This window comes from Vombatus ursinus, unplaced genomic scaffold (assembly GCF_900497805.2).
Source record: "Vombatus ursinus unplaced genomic scaffold, bare-nosed wombat genome assembly UNPS02014935.1, whole genome shotgun sequence".
Classification (NCBI taxonomy): Eukaryota; Metazoa; Chordata; class Mammalia; order Diprotodontia; family Vombatidae; genus Vombatus; species Vombatus ursinus.
Genome location: NW_020954713.1, coordinates 677,511 through 696,231, shown reverse-complemented (window position 1 = coordinate 696,231; position 18,721 = coordinate 677,511). Strand labels below are relative to the sequence as shown.

General features: G+C 38.5%; 1 long non-coding RNA gene across 1 annotated transcript; it reads right to left on the bottom strand.

Annotated features, from left to right (window-relative positions):
- Nucleotides 1-287: 287 nt before the first annotated feature.
- On the bottom strand, nt 288-18,375 carry LOC114029589. The gene is made up of 3 exons (XR_003567508.1): nt 18,342-18,375; nt 14,451-14,521; nt 288-412 (listed from the first exon to the last, which is right to left on the bottom strand). It is a non-coding gene; the product is annotated as an uncharacterized LOC114029589 (long non-coding RNA).
- Between the last annotated feature and the right edge of the window lie 346 nt (nt 18,376-18,721).

Below are 18,721 nucleotides of genomic sequence, written 5' to 3'. Positions count from 1 at the left end.
GAGGACCTTAGAGATCATATATTCTAGCCTTCCTTCTTGTACAGTTGTGCAAATCAAGGCTAAGTGATTTGCACAAGGTCACACAGATTGTAAGTGTCAGAGGTTGTATTTGAACTCAGGTCCTCTAACTTGTGAGTCTGGGTTCTTTGCACTGTACCAAATTGTGGGATCCCCAGATGCCAAAGAGAACATTGTTATTGACTTTACCCTTCTGTTCCTGACCCAAGAGTTGTTTATGTAATTCAGTTAAGCAAAGACACTGGCTTACCTTACAGTGGAAGGAGCCTGGAGCCAAGAGTCAAGAGGGTCTGGCCTGGTTCTGCTAGGCTAGTTTATGACCTGGAGCCTTTCTTTCTCCTCTCTCTGAGGTTCAGTTTCTCTATATGACTTGCAGAGGGCAGAAGAGATAAATCTGGACAGGATATTAGGAAAAGGTGGGAGAAGGGAAGGAAGTAATAATTTATTAAATGTTTATCATATACTAGGCACTGTGACAAACACTTTACAAATATTTTCTCACTCTATCTTCATAATCATGGGAGATAGGAAATGGAGGCAGATACAAGTTAAATGACTTGTCTGGGTCATACAGTTAGTAAGCATTTGAGACTGGATGTGAACTTCCTGACTCCAGCTCCAGCCCTTTATCAACAGCACCACCTAGCTGTAATATATTAGTACATTCAGATGGTTATTGTAGACCTTGAGATGTCAGATCTGAAAGGGACAATAGCACACAGAATGCCACAACTGAGAAGGACTTTTGAGATCATGCGGTTATAGATTTAGAGCTGGAAGGAATCACAGAAGTCATCTAGTTCAACCCCCCTCATTTTATGATGAGGAAACTGAGGCAAAAACTGCTAAATGACTTGCCCCATCACACAAGTAATAGAGATGAGATTTGAATGAAAACCCTCTGACTCTAAGTCCAGTGATCTTTGCAATGAACCATGCTATCACCTATGTACTTAGCACTGCCCTAGAGACTAAAGGGGTATGATAGTAAATCATGATATCCCACCCATTTACTTAGGAAGGGAGGAAACTGAGATCCAAGGAGGGAAACAGAATTGCCCAAAGTCAAATGACAACCCAGAGCTCCTAACTTCTAGCCCAGAGTATTTTAAATGGTATTTTAGCTTCTTTTCTGGTTCCCAAGGCTAATGGTTAATATCTGTGACTTATTTAAATAAATTAACAAATTAACTTTAAAATAAATAAATTTAAATTTTTGAAAAAGACAAAAAAGATTCTATATAATGCATTGGAAGTGTTCTCTTTTCTTAGATTTTCCTAGAGTACTTCGGCTAAGTCTATCATTTGTCTCCATCATTTCAGTTTTTAAAAAACATTATAGTTATTCATGGACATCTTACACCTCTTACCCCATAGAATGGAAGCTTCTTGAGGGTAGCGATTGTGCCATCTTTATGTTGTTGTATCATTCCACTGGGATATTGACCAGCTTACACACACTTGATTGTTGGGTCTTGAAGTTCATGGCTATCTCATGAGGTAGAGGACAACAGAGATGTTGAATTTTTCTTAGATTTCTCAGTCAGCTTCAATATGATGCATTTTTAGATCTCTTTGTAAGAGTTTTGGGGTGCAGCTCAGATGAACTGTCTTCCTGCTGCTGTGTCATCTTGGCTTCATCTTCTCTCCCGTGAAAATGTAAATACTTCATTCTTGTTTAGTTCCTTATGATTTCTTGCTCATATTTGCTTTTCAATTTTACTGTTAATTCTAGGGTTTGTATTTCAGTGTTTCTATTTAGCTCTTGACTTTGCATCAGGAATCCTTGAAAGTTCCCTTATTTTTTTAAAATTCCATTCACAACACCCTCATCTCCATTAGATAGATATGCTGGGAGAATTCTTCTTAGTTGTGAGCTCATATCTTTTGCTTTTCGACACATCAAATTTCAAACTCTCTGCTCCTTTTAGTGATATCTGCCAAATCTTCTGTGAATTTGCCTGTGGCTACTTGGTACTTCAATTCTTTCTTCCTGGTTGTTTTTCTTTAACCTAGAAGTTCTAAGTTTTGGCTATGTGTGATTTCATATCAGGGTTACTTTCAAGAGGTTAATTCTTTCTCTTTTCACTTTGCGCTCTCCTCCTAAGATATCAAGGAAGGTATTTTTCCTGAGTTCTTGAAATAAAATGTGTAAGCTCTCTTTTCAGTCATGGCTTTCAGTTAGTCTTGTAATTCTTCATTATCTCTCCTCAATCTGTTTTCCAAGTCAGTTGTTTTTTATATGATACTTTATGTTTTCTTCTATTTTTTCAGTCTTTTGATTTTAAATTAATATTTCTTGTTGTCTCATTGAGTTATTCACTTCCGTTAGTTACATTCTAATTTCCAAGCCTGTTGTCTGGGTAAGATTACCACTAGGAGAAAAAACTACAATCTATTCTTTAATACAACCTCCTTGCTTCCTCCTATCAAACTCTGGGTATTGCTTATTGTCCATCTGAAATATTTCTATCCAAGGTACATTCATGGAAAGGCTAACTGATTCATTGAACTGCCCTTCTAACTGCATTGAATAATTTGACCAACAGATACTCATCATCTTCTTGGGCTTTCCAGTGTGGATGTCTAGGAAGATTTCTTTTCAGTGACCAGGGATGATGATGATGATGATGACAATCATGGTAATAACAGTAACATCTTGCTTTTCTGTAGTACTTCAAGGTTTGAAAATCTCTTTCTTCCTAATAGCCCTATGAAGCAGGTTATTATTATTGCCATCTTACAAATTAAGAAACTGAGGCTCAAAGATCTGTGACTAGCTTAAAACAGCACAGCCTATGATTGTTGCAGGAAAGACTTGAACTAAGAGTCAATTGGAATAAGAGGCCTTTTTCCTATCTTGAGGCCACATTGTTTTATTGAGAATATTTGGCAAACAAAATGAGGAAGGAAATCGATTCTAGAAAAATGAAGAGAGGATGAGGCCAGAATTACCTTGGGGGATCATTTCAAGAATCAGTGGAGATCTGTATATACAATATATAATACAGTAGAGCAGACCCCACTTTTCTGGTAAGAAGGGTGACTCCTGGTAAGGAACTATGGGCGTGGTATGTCAGCCCCAAAGATGTCTTCCTTGCTTTCCCTTTTTGTACAGTGAAAGTCTTATACCTGACATGTGTTAGAAATGACCCCTATTCTTCAGGGGTTCTGGGATGGTGATTGGAGGGGAGGAAGGTATTATTTGCCATCTCCACTTCTAAATCAAAGCTTTGAAAACTTGTACAAAATTTAGTACAGTAATTAGTTGAGGGGGTTGAGAGTGTGAGGGTGTAATAGTTGTTAATTTACCTAAAAGCAGTTAACTGGCACAGTGAATAGTCCCAGGCTTCCTGCCCCAGGTCAGCCTTCTCAAGGAATGCCCACCCTGTTGCCAGGGACCTTGAGGCCTCTCAGAATCTGGCAGAAAGCATGCTTAAGATCAGAGGGCTAGAGCTTATTCTCCAGGGACAGGAAGCTGCCTCCGCCTTTCCCCATTCTTCTTCACTCCATTCCTCCTTGTTTTCTACATCTTTTCTGTCTATTCCTGTGTATCCCCATAGCTTCCCATGGCCAGTGGGACATGTTTCTCAATCAAAGCATTCCCCAAGCTGTAGCCTGTGCCCTGCCTTGGCCTTATTGCCCTTGGGAGGAGACAAGGAAGGAGCTCATGGGAAAGAAGGAGGACAAGTCTTTATGGAAACATTAAATATGGCAGGGACTTCAGAATTAAATACAGTAGAAATAGCCCTGACCCTGGAGTAGGAAAACCTGTATTCAAATCCTGCCTCTAACACAGCCAAACCGTATGACATTGGTCCAATCACTTAGCCTCCATGGGAATTGGAATAGATAGCTTCTGTGGTCCCTTGCAACTTCCATTCTATAATCCTGTAATCCTTTATTGCAATCCTATGAGCATTCATTAAGTGACTGCGATAGGGAGCTATTAGATCTTCTTGAGCAGAGAAAAGACAAGGTTAAGCATCTGCTCTGGGAACACCAATTCCTGTTGATATTCTAGGAACAACTGTGTGAAGAATGGATTAAAGAGGGGAGAAGCTAGAGTCAGGGAAACCAGTAAGGAGGCTATTGCATTAATGAAGACAAGAAATGACAGGGGACTAAAAGGAAAAAAGTGGTTGTGATATGAATAGAGAGAAAGGGACTTATATCAGAAGTGACATTGACAAGAGTTAGTAAATGATAGGACACTGGGCTGAAGGAGCTTGAAGAGTGGAGGATGACTCGTAGGGAGCAAACCTATATCCATAGGACAGAGAATGTCAGAGCTCAGAATGACCTTAGAGATCATTATGTCCAACCCTCTCATTTTACAGAGGAGAAATGTGAGACTCAGAGAAGAGGAGAGCTTGGCTAAAGAAACACAGTAATTCAGTGGCAGGGATAGGATTTTAACCCAGGTCTTGTGAACTCCCAATCCACTCTGATATCAGAGATTGGCAGATCTTCGTGCTTAAATTAAATATAATATTCCCTAGGGGAAATGGCACCACATCTATGTCCTAGGAACACACCCCTTCCCACTTTTCCTACTTCCTATTCAGTGACCACTGAACAGCAAAGATTGCTCTATTGAAGGGGATTGGGGTTTAAACCTCTTAGTTCCTTAATAGTATCTAAGTCTGGAGCCTACTTATCTCTTTGAAATCTCTGCTCTGGGTCCAGAAGAAAGACTCCAAGATGGGGTTGGGAGCAGCCTTGATCCTGTGAGGGTCATGAACACCCATGAACCTGCTCAGGGACAAAACAATAGTCCTGTACAAAGAGGTGAATACCCAGAAACTCTTCTTTCCTATCTAGCCCTTTGAGAGCTCTCTCGGTCAAATCCTCTCCACCCCAGCTAATTTAAAACATATTGAGAGAAACAGAGTATTAGGGGACGGGAGGAGGCTCCCATGGGGGGATAAGAGAGGGAAAGAAATGTCTCCATAGTGTACAGGTGCTGAAGCTGGGGGAAGAGAAGATGCCTATGGTTCTCAGAAAGGGGAATTCTGGATTATCAGAAAGGGTGCAGGACAATTGCTGCAAACGGATCAGGAAGGCTCCTAGAGTTTCTGGGCCAAAAGATAACATTCTCCTTCACTCAAATTCAGCAAGCATCTATTAAATGTATGAAAGTATCTGTTAAATCTATGCAAAACCTTGTGCTCAGTCCTGGGAGGGAGAGAAGGCAATGGGCAGAGAGAAGTAGGCTTGAGATAAGATGTATCTGCTCACAGGTAACCAACAGTCTAGTGTGAAGTTTCAGCTAAACAGATATCCATATCACGTAATAGTACATAAAAAGTATATCAGAAGGTGAGTGTGTGTATGTGTGGTTGGGCTCCTTTGGTGGTGGCCCCTGCTGTTTTGACAGAGGATAGGTAAGAAGAAAACAACAGGCTCAAGGAGGGGACAAAAATAGAAGCAGATAAAGGAGTAAGAAGAAGAAGAAGAGGGATAAAATGGATGGTAATGGTAATGTGGATGGGATGAGGAGGATAATATGACAGAGTCAACAATGATTTATTCAGTGTCTGCTATGTGTTATCCCCCATGCTAATCATGGGGATACAAGCAAAGGCAAAAAATAGTTCCTGCCGTCAAAGAACTCATAGTTTAATGGAAGAGCAACATGTAAACAACTATGTACAAACAAGATATAGACAGGATGAATTGGAGATAATAACTAACGTTAAGGGTGATTGAGAAAGGCCCCTTGTAAAAGGTGAGATTTTGAGCTGGTTCTTAATCGAAGTCATGGAAGCCAGAAGGTGGAGATAAGGAAGGAGAGAATTACAGGCAGGGGGGACAGCCAGTGAAAATTCTAAAACATTAGAGATGGAGAGTGTCATCTGAGGAACAACAAAGAGGCCAGTTTTACTGGATCACAAAATAAGTATTGGGAAATAAAGTGTAAAAGGATTGGAAAAGTAGGAAGAGGCCAGATTATGAAGGACTCTATGTCCTATAGCCTGACACTTGGCTGTTATCTGATGGAATTAAAAATCCCCAAACAGTAGTGATGGTCTATTAGTCCCATTTTATGTATCTTTATTTGCTTTTCTGCCAATCTGGCTCTGCCTTTTAATTTTAATCAGGAGCATTTTCAATTCTTCATTTTTTTGAAGCTGGATAATTTTCGGCATAGCATTGTGTCCCTGATTTATTCTGGGGCTATTCCTATCATTTTGCTTTTTTAAGATTGCTAAATAGATGGTGAAATAATTTGATTATCCAGACTGAATACTGGTAATTCTTAAAGCCTTCATTTTCAATCAAACAGGAAGAGAAACAAAGAATGATATGATAGTGACCAAAATAACCAAACTATTCCATCAATTTGGCAAAAAGTGTGGGCTGGTTACTTGTGTTTTTCTCATACTTTTTAAAGCTTTATTATGTATTCTACTAATTAGACTGTGAATTTATGGTGGCTAATTCTAGATCAAGAGCATGGTCATCTAGAAGAATAATAGAATAGATTCAGAACAAGATGTATTTTTGGACACAGGTAAACTGCAACTTGGTTGTCTTGATTGTATATGCTTGAAAATGTGAGCATGTATGTGTGTATGTATGTATTTGTTTCCAAAGGTTTCATTTTCTTCCCAATGGGTGAGAAATATGAGAGAGTGATGGAGATGAATAGGCATAGGATTGATTTTCCCAAAAATGAAATAAAAAGAAAAGAGGATCATTGGAGCATTTTTAAATGCACAGAAGAGAACTGAAGGAAAGGCAGAATGAAACATAGGTAAATAGGACAGCTTTGAAAGTTGGATGTTGGCTGGGATTCTTATAATCTAACCACTGCTCAGGTTTTCACAATCTAGCCAATAGCCCACAAATGCTCAGATTCCTTAAGAGTCTAGCTAATATAGCAAATCTTCAATAAACCTTGTTTTTGGCTGAAAAAAAAGAAAGTTGGATGTTGAATTGATGTATACTTAAAAGGAAGAACAAACTATGTATAAGTGAGATTTGTGGTTTCATGTGCAACCCTCATTTTCTATTCTCTCCTCTTCAAAAAGTGCCTCAAATCCTTAAAAAAGTAATGGTATAGCTGTATAACTGTCTTTTCCCTACCATTTCTCCTACCTGTTACAGTTCTGTATTCTCCACCATGCTTATAAGGATCAAGTCTCTCTTCCACCTTTTATCCCTTTCTCTCCTCACCCCCTCCCAATGAAGACAGTTTTTATTTCCTTTAGGAACACTTGATCCTCCCATTTAAATGGAGTATGAAGATGTGTTCTTTTAGTACCTTATCCTCCAGGAGAGAGATCAACTTAAGCTTGGAATAATAATAATAGTAATAAAAATAATGAGCATTAAAGTTTGCAAAGCACCATGTTAACTCATTTGATTCTCATAACAATCCTATGAGGTAGGTGCTATTATTACCCCCTTTTTGCAGTTGAAGACACTAAGGCAGAGAAAAGTTAAATGACTTGCCCAGGGTCACATAGTAAGTGTCAGAGGCAGAATTAAAACTCAGATCTCACTGACTCTAAATCCTATGTTCTATTCATTACACCACCTAGCTGAGGCATAAATATGGACATTACGCACTTGATGAAAGTCACTACATAATTTTCCGTACTCTCCATAATGGTTAAGATTTTCAACCTACTTTCTTTGGACTACTTGAGGTTCATAAGGCTCCCTTTACTTCTTGAAATTCAGTAATGTTCCATTACACTCATATGACACAATTCTTTTTCTTATCAATTGTCTGTTATTTATCTATTTTTTAAATTTAATTCATTGAGAGACTTAGAAGTTGTAGGGTATGGTAGTGGGTCCAAACTTGCATCCTCCTCCTGTGTGTGTGTGTCTGTGTCTGTGTCTGTGTGTGTGTGGATGTGTGTCCAAAGTGACAAGAATGACAGCTGTTGTGTTAGCCAACTACCCTAAAAAATATATCTGCTACAGATACATAGTAAGAGTAAACCTATTAAAAATTTTCTACACAAAATAATCAGTTATCAAAGCTATACATGCCCAATCAGTAGCTTCATACAACTATTGTGAATAAAGCACCTTGCTGACATACTTTAACTGGCATAGTACAGTGAAAAAAGAGCTAGGTTTGTAGTTTCTGAACCTAGGTTTGAATCCTAGCTCTGTAATCTCCTACGTATGTGACCTTGGGTAAGTAACTTCACCTCTCTGGGTGTTAGTTTCCTCATTTGTAAAATGTACACATATTGGGGTGAGAGAGGATGCTGTGGGAATAGAGGAAAATCAAACTAGCATAAGCTATAATAAATGAGAGGGATGTTTAAGATAGAGAATGGAAAACTGGCTTTGGAGTCAGTAAGATCTAGATTTGGCTGATGTCTTTGAGACATACTGGTTGTAGAACTTTGTGGGAAATCACTCAATAATTCAGCACCCTGGACAGCTCTCCAAGAAGACTGTAGATGCAGAACTCATGACAAAGATGAAATCACAGGTCCAGTCAAAAACAAAAATCAACTAAACCTAGGGAAATAGGGCTGACTGTTGGAAGAGGGTAAATAGGAATATAAAAGAAATAAACAGGAAAATATATGCCTAACAAATATAAACTTAAAAGTGAAAAATATGTCAAATATCTCTGATAGAAATCTAATATTTAGGAAAGTAAGATAAATATATAAGATCAAAAGTCCTCAATGGTTAAATCGTCAAAAGTTATGAACTAAATATTTTCAAAAGAAGAATTGCTAACTACTAACAGTTAGCTAGGTAGAGTTGGAACTCATTCAATCATTCTGGAAAAGGATAGTGTATTTCTGGTAGAACCAAGAATTCATTCCACTGTTCTGGAGAAGGATTTGGAATGGATGGGGCAGAAATCACTATATCTTTGTATCCTTTGACCTAGACATCTAACTATTGGGCATATATGTCAGGGAGGTCAAAGACAGAAATGTTTCATATGTAATTAAATATTCATAATGGCACTTTTTGAAGTAACAAAAAGCTGGAAATCTAGTGGGTTCTCAAACAATAAGGGAATAGCTATATATGTGTATTGTGATTATGTATTAATACACAATAATTATATTAATTGTACATAACTATATATAGTCATAAATAGCTATATATAATTACTCATACATATGTGCATTTATACATATACATATACATATACACACATACATCAGCTATGTGGCACAGTTGATAGAGTGCCAGGTTTGGAGTCAGGAAAACTCATCTTCCTGAATTCAAATCTGGTCTCAGACACTTAGTGAACCTCTGCAACTTACTAAACACTGTTTGCCTCAATTTCCTCATATGTAAAATGAGATGGAGAAGGAAATGGCAAATCATTCTAATATCTTTACCAAGAAAACCCCAAATGAGGTCACAAAGAGTTGGACACAACTTAAAAACAGCTGAACAACTCTGTGTGTGTGTGTGTGTGTGTGTGTGTGTAGTATTCTTGGTGTCCCAAAAGTCTTGGAGCAGTTTTAAGCTTTAAATTTAATAACTTTATGATAGGTTTTTTAAAATAACTTAAAGCTTAATAAACCTTAATAGCTTAAAGGCTTTTGGGACATCTAATGATGAATGAGAAGAATTCAAAGAAATGCAGGAAAATGATGCTGAATGGAATAGGCAGACCTAGGCAATCACTATACACAATGACTACAGTAATTTAAATGAAAAGTACAATAAAACAAGTCCAAATTTTGTGTAGGAATAATGCTCAATCTTGATCTTGGAGAAGAAATGATGTCTGCTTCCTTGCTCCTACTTTCCTTGGAGAGGTAGAGAAAATATGGCTCCAGAATATTTTATATGCTGTTCAACATTGTCATTTCATTGGATGACTTTGCTTAACTTGTTTTCTTTTTTTCTAAGGGAAGCCTCAAGGGGTGGGTTGGAGAGATGGGAAGGGTTTGCCCAGAAGTGACAGTAGTTTTTTTTTTAAAACAAAAATTATTAATAAAATGTTAATTTTTTTAAAAGAGAGAGAGGAGGGAGGAGAGCTCACAGTTAACTCATATTGCAAAACCATATCTGACAATGACTAAGACAAAGGCCAAGGGAAGGGCCATCAACAGGTCCTTAGGATGATGGAAGGTAACCCTATCTGAATCTTCCATGTCAGTCAATGACAACCTGGGGGAAGCCAAAGCTCTTCCTTTGAAAACTACTTATGCAGGCTGGCCAGCATCCTGTGAGCAAGAAGCTGAGAGTTTTACTATAAATACCCTGATAGGGTGATCACAGTGTCAGAGAGGGAAAGTATGTACTGGTTAATCAAAATCTCTGATTAACTGAGAATCAAGTTACAACAATGACTGATTTTAGAATTAGAATATCATAACTGTAAAGAACCTTTCAAGGCTCCAATACCCTCATTTCACAGATGAGGAAAACTAAGGCACAGAGAGGCATATAATGAGTCAATGGCAGGGCTAGGTTTGAACCCAGATCTTCTGACTCCCTATCTGGAATTGGTTCACTACATCTGCTACCCTCAGGTCATAGGCAGGGGTCCTGCTCTAAAATGCTGGCTGGTACCAAAATTTTCCTTGGTCTAAGAGATCCATATGTCATAGACTTTGTCCATAACCTACCTGCACCCAGTTTAGCCTAACCCAGAGCTGCCTGCTGTGTGAACATGGTTTGGAGAGGTGGCAGGGAAAATAGACCCTAAAACCAAAGAGCTAGGAAGGACCTTAGAACACAGAATTTTGGATTGGGGCCTTAGAATACAGAATGTAAGAACAAGAAGGTCTCTTAGAACATAAAATATTGAAGCTGAGAGGGCCTTCTTTTTATTGCGTTTTTTGGTGAGGCAATCAGGGTGACAGGGCCTTCTAACATAGAATATAGGAACTTGGAGGGTCCCTAGCATATAAAATATTGAAGCTAGGAGGGACCTTATAACATAGAATATCAAAGCTGGGAAGGATCTTAAACCATAGAATGTTGGAGCATGGAACTTAAAACAGAAAGTTAGAGCTAGGGGTAACTGCTAGTTCTCGTATGGATGAGAAGGTCCACATCACTGAACCCCCTTGTTGCAATGTTATGGGAGAGTTCTGCTTCAAACCAGGATTGGACTAAACACTGTCTAAGGGTCCTTCTAGGTCTGGACCTCTATACTTCTCAGGGTTTCCCTACCCTACCATACCCCAACTTTTCCCAATGATTCCTCTTTATTCTGCTATGGGCCTGCTGCTAAGGGATAGTTGGAAGATGGTCTCTGGAACCAGAATGTTTTCCAAGTTGCTTCCTTTCCCTGAATGCCTCCAGATGGAAGAAGATGGTTCAACTGGGAGGGTGTCTGGGGTTGCCCACTATGGAGGACCATGTCAGCATCTGGCTTCCAGAGAGAGACCGTGATTTTCCTTATCTGGTGCAATTGCCCCTGCTTCTACTCTGCACAGCACACTAGGCTCAAAAAGCATTTAAGCTCCTTGAGGGCAGGAGCTATTTCTTTTTATCCCCAATATAGTACATGATACAAAGTAGACTCTTTTATCTATAAATGTCTGGAAGTGATGGTTAAAATTCAAGTCCATGACCTCAAACCTTTTCTCAGGCTTGGTGAATTCTCTGACTTAAGTAACGATAAGGGATGTTTCTAATTATTGCTATTATTAATGGTTATGATGATAATAATAGCTAACATTTATATTGACATAGCATTAAATGTCTGCACAAATACCTAAGGTTTAGGCAACAAGAAAGGGGAACAAGAGGAGGAAAATTTGGCTTCATAGGTATCACCAAGGTTTGGTGGAATGAAAGCAATGATCTGAATAAGGTCCTAGATCAGAAGTCCTTAACCTAAGATTTATGAACTTGTTTCTAAAAATATTCTGATGGGGCAGCTAGGTTGCACAGTGGATACAGCACCAGCCATGGAGTCAGGAGGACCTGAGTTCAAATCTGACCTCAGATATTTGACACTTACTAGCTGTGTGACCATGAGCAAGTCACTTAACCCCAATTGCCTCACCAAAAGGCAAAATAAAATAAAAATATTCTGATAATTTTATTTCAATATAATTTGCTTTTTTCTAATCCTATATATTTTATTTTATGCATTTAAAATATCCTGAGAAAGGGTACACAGCCTGCCAAAGAGGTTCATGATACAAGATCAAGAACCCCTGTTCCAGATGGATGTATCCCTATTAAAACAAAATAAAGCAGGATTGGTAGGGGGGAAGGGTAGAATGGGGGTAGCATTATATATTAAGAATGTACACTTATGTGATTATAACTCTTAGCTCAAGCCTGGCATCTGCATGAGACTCTCATCATTGGTGGAAAGAATGATTACTTTATCCTCCATTCTTGAGTGAGGAAGACAGTTGGTGAGAGCTTGGGAGAGGAAAGATCCTGGTCTTCTGGTTTCTGGACTGCACATAACTCCAGGCTCTTTTTAGAGAGAGATCTTTGGAGGGAAAAACTCCAGGAAGAAGCTGATATGTAGAGGAGCTAATGCTTCAAATATTTTCCCAGCTTGCTACACTAGAGACTTTGGAGAACTCACTATATGTGACAATCTTTGTCCAACTGGCATATGGTAGGAAGCCCAAGTCTCTAGATATTGATCAGGGATACTCTTTTCATGTTAAGGGATAGTGATCAGAAGAGTAACTAGAATCTAAAAAATATTCCCTCTAGATTAGCAATATTTAGGGCACAGATAGATCTAATTCTAACCTGGTATTCACTCTCTAAGAGCAGAGTAGTTAGCCTTGTGGCCCCTCCTGCTGACCATCCACAGGTAGGAATCAGAGAGAAGGGTGGAGGAGACATTATTTATTTATTTTTAAAATGTTATTTTAAATTTATGGAATAAAACAAGCATTTCCATAATGCTTGATAATTTCCATGCACAACTTGCTACTTCTTTCAAATAGACAATAAAGTTATCATGTAAATTTCTTTTCTTTTTTTCTCTTCCCCTACCCCCTGCCTTAGAGACAGCTATCATTATACACAAATAGGCACACACACACACACACACACACACACACACATATGTGAAATTACTCTATACATACTTCTATTTATCAGTTTTTTTTCCTCTGGATGCAAAAGACATTTTCCTTCATATGTCGTTTATAGTTAATATGGGTATTTATAATAGACAAACTAACTTTTTTTTTTGCTCAAAGTAGTTCTTAAAACAATATTGCCATTACTACATACAATGTTCCATCGGTTCTGCTTATTTCACTATTCATAATTTCATGCCAGTCTTTCCATGTTTTTTCTGAAATCATTGAGCTCATCATTTCTTACAGCACAGTAGTATTCTATCACAATCATATTTCACAACTTGTTCAGCCATCCCCAATTTATGGGCATCCCTGCAATTTCTAGTTCTTTGCCATCTCAAAGAGAGTTGCTATAAATATTTTAGAACACACAGCTTCTTTTCCTTTTTTCTTAATCATCTTTGGAAATAGACCAAGTAGTGGTATTGCTGGGTAAAAGACTTTAGAAATATCTATTCACACTTCTCTGAAAGTCACGTACTAATATGAACATGCACATAATGTACACACCTTATTTGAGTAAATCCAGCAACAAGAGAGAAGAACCATGTTAACTGTTGAATGATCTACAAATGTATCATTTTTTATAATGTTAGGCCTGAACTATCAGGGGATTGATGCCCATCAGACATAACCCATTATGGGAGGTGATAATTCCCCCTATTTTCTGCCTTAGGCAGACAAAATTGATACTATTTATGTTTAGTTCTGGGCACCACAAAATAGGATTTTGATAAACTGAAGAGTGTCCAGAGAAAAGTAACCAGCAAGATGAAATGCTTTCAGTTCATATCATCATCAACATCACCATCATCATCATCATCATATTTTACATATTACATTTTAATATTTGCAAAAAAACTTTACCTATATCATCTCATTTGATCCTCATAACAACCTTATAAGGTAGGTGCTGTTATTATCCCCATTTTATGGATGAGAAACAAACTGAGAGAGGATTCCAAATGGTTTGATCAATGCCACATAGCTAGGAATGTCTAAAGTGAGATTAAAACTCAGGTCTTCCACACTCCAAATTCAGAGGTCTATCCACTGATTATTCCAAGTTGCCTGAGGATTGAAGATATTTATCTTGGAGAAGGGAAAACTCAGGGGGAACATGATGGCTGTCTTAAAATACTTGGAGGGCAATCATATAGAAGAAAGGTAAAATTTGTTCCATTTGGCCCCAGAGGGCAGAACCAGGAGAAATAGATGAAAGTTGCAAGGAAGCATCCTAAGTCTTTACATCAAGCCTAAGACTGTACATCAGAACAAAATTTCCAGAGACTAACCAAAGAGTCCTGCAATAGCCCAGGTCCAGGCCAGCCAGTTCTGGTGTTCACCTTTAAGTCATGGTCTTCCTAGGGAGCTCTATATTAAGTTTGGATCCAGGATACCCACCTCTAGCCACTTCACACCATTGGTCCTGCTTCCAGTCCAATCCTCTTAGCCATCATCTGGGAAAGCATCTCCTGTGGAGAGAAGACCAGTTATCCCCACCAAATGCCAATCCAATCACTACTTCCTACCAAGAAATCTAGCCTAGCTAAAGCAGCATATACATAGTAAGTGCTTAATATTAATTAATTATTTGATCTAAATACTTCCAGGAGCCCTATATGAGCTTTGAATCTAGACACCTGGCCTTTATCTTAACCCCAGGTTCTTTTCCAGTGCTCCAGAATACAATCAATACCTCCAACATACAGTTCCTGCCTCTTATCAATACTTTCCTGGGCTTTCCTGTTTCTGTCTGGTATGAGGTGGGTCACCTGTGTCTCACACAATTCTTCACCATCTGTCATGAGGTTTAATATTGAGGAAAGGTCTTTAACTGTCTGATGACCTGACTCCCTCAGTGGACCTCTCTCTAGCCAATTATACTTTTGCTGAATTCATTCCTTAAGGGTTAGCATACTCCTACTCTGTCCTCATCCAAGTGATTCTGAACCCCTGCTGTCATGCAAATCCTATTCCCCATTCCCCACTGCCTGCTCCCTTGCTCTCATCTCCCTCCAACTCTTCTCCACAATAGTCTATCCTCTCATTGTCTCATTCCAGATTTACTCTTCCTTTTCACTATGTTCTCTAGAATGTTTGTCCATAATAAACAAACTTGTTTTCATGTTAAAACTTTTTCTTTTCTACTCCTTTCATCACCTGACTCCCTCTGTATGCTTGTCCACTCTTTCTAGCACTAGTACCCACTTTTACCTATACTCCCACAATGTATTAGTTTTAGTAATGGAGTCTAGAATACTACTTGCTTCCTATTGCCATTTCTGGACTCTTTTATGGCCACCATCACTAGGAGAAGGTGGCATTTGTATCTCATCCACTAAAGAAATGAAATGTGTTAATTTATAGACAAAACAATTTCACTTATAATTTTTAAAGAGCCCTTTAATGTAAACAAAGAGGGTACTCAATGGATTTTTTTATTGTGGAAAAGAATGATTGCTAACAGCAGAATGTTTTTTCTGTGAGTCAGAGTCAATATCTGTTCAGTAAAAAAGGTGCTCACACCTTAACAGAAATGAAGTCAGTTTAAACATTTTTCTCTCCCATAAGTAAAAAAATAAATAAATAAATAAGATAAACCCAACAATCTCTAATGGCATTTTGCAATTTTGCAACTTGTATAGCCAGCATCTTCCAGACTTAGGTGGTGTTTTAAGAACCCATCCTGCAGGTCTTGTTGTAGTAACTTTTCACCTCTCTCCTGAGAAGGAAATCAGTTAGTATTGATTACTCTGATTTCTTTTTAGTTTGATTATAGGATTAAACTCCGTTTAGGAAAAGCTAACCCTAACAGCTAAGCCCAACTAAGATAGATAGTCTCTTAAGTCTAGGTTACCTACAGATTTAGTGAATAGATAGATTGATAAGACTGTATCATTTAGTAACAGATAATTTAGAAAAATAAAATAATCATAGAATTATGACCCTATTTAAAGGCCAAATTCCCCTTTCTAGTAGCTAGAGAAAGGGAGGTTGATAGAAAGTTAAGTTCCTCTTTCCAGTAGGTAGGTATAAGTTGAGTAACCTAATCTCCTTAGGTTAATTTTTCTTCTTCTGGTAGTTGGGGGTTGGGGCTTGACTGCTAGCTTGTCAACCACCAACCAGAAGTTGTTTTCCTAGTCACAGTTCCCTTTTCTCCAGTACTCTCTGAAGCAAGCTCAAAAAGCTGAGAAATTTTTTCAGTTAATCTGTGGGCCCCTTTAAAGTAACATTTCTGGTTACAAAAGGCATCATCTGTAGAGCAAGGACTTCTGGGGTAGGATTTAGAAAGCCTAGGAGAAACTAACTACTCAGGTTGCCTGTCTTGTCAAGTGAATTACATTCAAAATGAGTTTCTGTATTTTTTAATACTCTCTTCTGTAATAAAAACTGTAAGTAACTTTGTCTCTGACATCTGAGGAATCAGATGACTTGATTTTAGAAATGCTAGCTTTGCAGATTAAATCATATATGCTCAATAGCTTCATTCTCAGTTTCTTTATTTCAAATAATTAATCTTAACACTTCTCCTGAGAGAGAAGGTAGCTTACTTTTAAGTCACTTTAGTGAAAGAAGATGCTTCAGAATAAAAAAAAAGCAAATGATCAAGAAAAAGGAAACTTTAATTTGGTTTGCCTTACTGTAGTGAAGCTCTGAATGATTTTTTCACAATCTAATGCCTCATAAATTTGAGGTAAAGTCATCTTAAATGCATTAGATTAGATTGTTTATGAGTTATTAGGCAAGAAGTGAAACCACACTTTTATTTCAGTTCTGATAAACTAAAAGCAAAATTTCACCAATTTGCAAAAAGAGACAGATTCAATGGAAAAAAGGAAGTAGATCTGAAGACACAATTTGAAACATTATTTGGAAGCAGAGAAGCATGAGATTGAGAAATTAGCAGTATTAAAAAGAAAATGAAAGAGTGAATCAATCTAAAGAGAGATGCAATTTCTTTTGTAGTTTGCAAGAATCAGTCTGCTTTAGTAGCTTAAAAAATGAAATTAAAGATAGGTGACTTTGTAGACTTATAGTTCAAATAAAAGACAATAAGAATATCTATATGTAATAGCTATGACTAAAGGGATCAGGCTATGTACCAGTAGAATAAAGCTATTATTAAATTCCAATTGACCTTAAGTTGGACAACCTTCATCCCAGTCAGCCTTGTTAATCTGCTACTGTACAATCAATCAATAATAATGACATCAATAACAATGTCACACATGGACATCAAAGCTATGTGATGTGGAATTGAGGTCACTTGAGATCCCCAAGGGTAGGATAGAGATGTAAAAGATTAAAACGGGTGACAGAGACTTCACTTGGGGGAGAGGGGACAGTGGATCATTGCTAGGACAGACCTTTAAAGATCATCAATCCCTCTTACCCTCTACCATAAGCAAGAGTAAAAGGGATATGTATCTGGCACAGAGGTTTTAGGGAATGAGCACCAGTGATGTAGATATGGCTATCCATTGGTAGCACATCTTAAGGAGGAGAAGTGATTATATCCTCAAGACAAGGGAATTAAATTATGGAACAAGGCTTACCTGTTGCTATAGCATAGAGAGCATAAAGAGATGGTTGTGTGGTTTGTCTTTAGTTCTCAAAGAAGACCATGACATCAGGGAGATGGTGACATGACTTGCAACTGACTTTGATTTGAGTGAGGGAGAGCTGTGCAAAGTCACCAGCCTCACTTTCTCCTCCAGAGTCATCTGGGTCCAGTGGCCTGATATCTATCAAGATGACTGTAGAGGGCCCGGGATGCATTGAGAGACCTTGGCCTTTTGAAGCTAAGGTCTTCTCAGGTTCTCATTTTGAGTGAGGCAACACCCATTCAGTGAACAGGCCTCTTTAAGAAGTGAGTCAAAGGATGGCCCTTAACTGGGAGGGAAAGACCCTTAGAGTTTCTGGCCAAAAGGGAAACAGTTACTATTTACATTCACTCTGAGCCAGGAGGGCCCAAAAAAATAAACAATAAGTGGTGCTTAGGCAGGACAGGGACCTATTGTTGTCCAGTCCATGAGATTCAGAGTGAGTTGGGTTTAAGGCTTGGTCTTTGAGAAAGAAAGCTAGCCAGTAAATTCCAAGCTAACTAGGTAGCTTTTGGCCATCAAAATTTACCTTCCTTTGGGCAGAACACCAGGAGAGGAGAGGAGAGGAGAGGAAAGGAGAGGAGAGGAGAGGAGAGGAGAGGAGAGGAGAGGAGAGGAGAGGAGAGGATGAGCTGCCCAACTAGAACTGGCCAGCTGGTTCCCCATTCAGGCAATTCAGACTACTCACAGGTTGTGGTTTATCCTTCATTCTTGAAGAGGATCATGACATCAGGAAGATGGTGACAAGACTCGCAATTGACTTTGATTTGAGTGAGGCAGGGCTGTGCAAAGTCACCAGCCTCACCTTCTCTTCTAGAGCCACCTGGGTCCAGTGGCCTGATATCAATCAGGTTGACTGGAGAAGGTTCCACTGAAAGATGAATAGACATTGGGAAGGAGGCTTGCTAGTTCTCATGCAGTAGAGTTGAATGTCTCTCCTACAAAAGAATCATGTTCCTTCCCAGAAGTAATGAGATAGGTCAGCAGATAGAGATATCTCCTCCTCCCCCTCAATCAGGGATTGAGAGAAGTGATAGAGCAGTCCAGGGGATGTGGTATTGAAAAAAG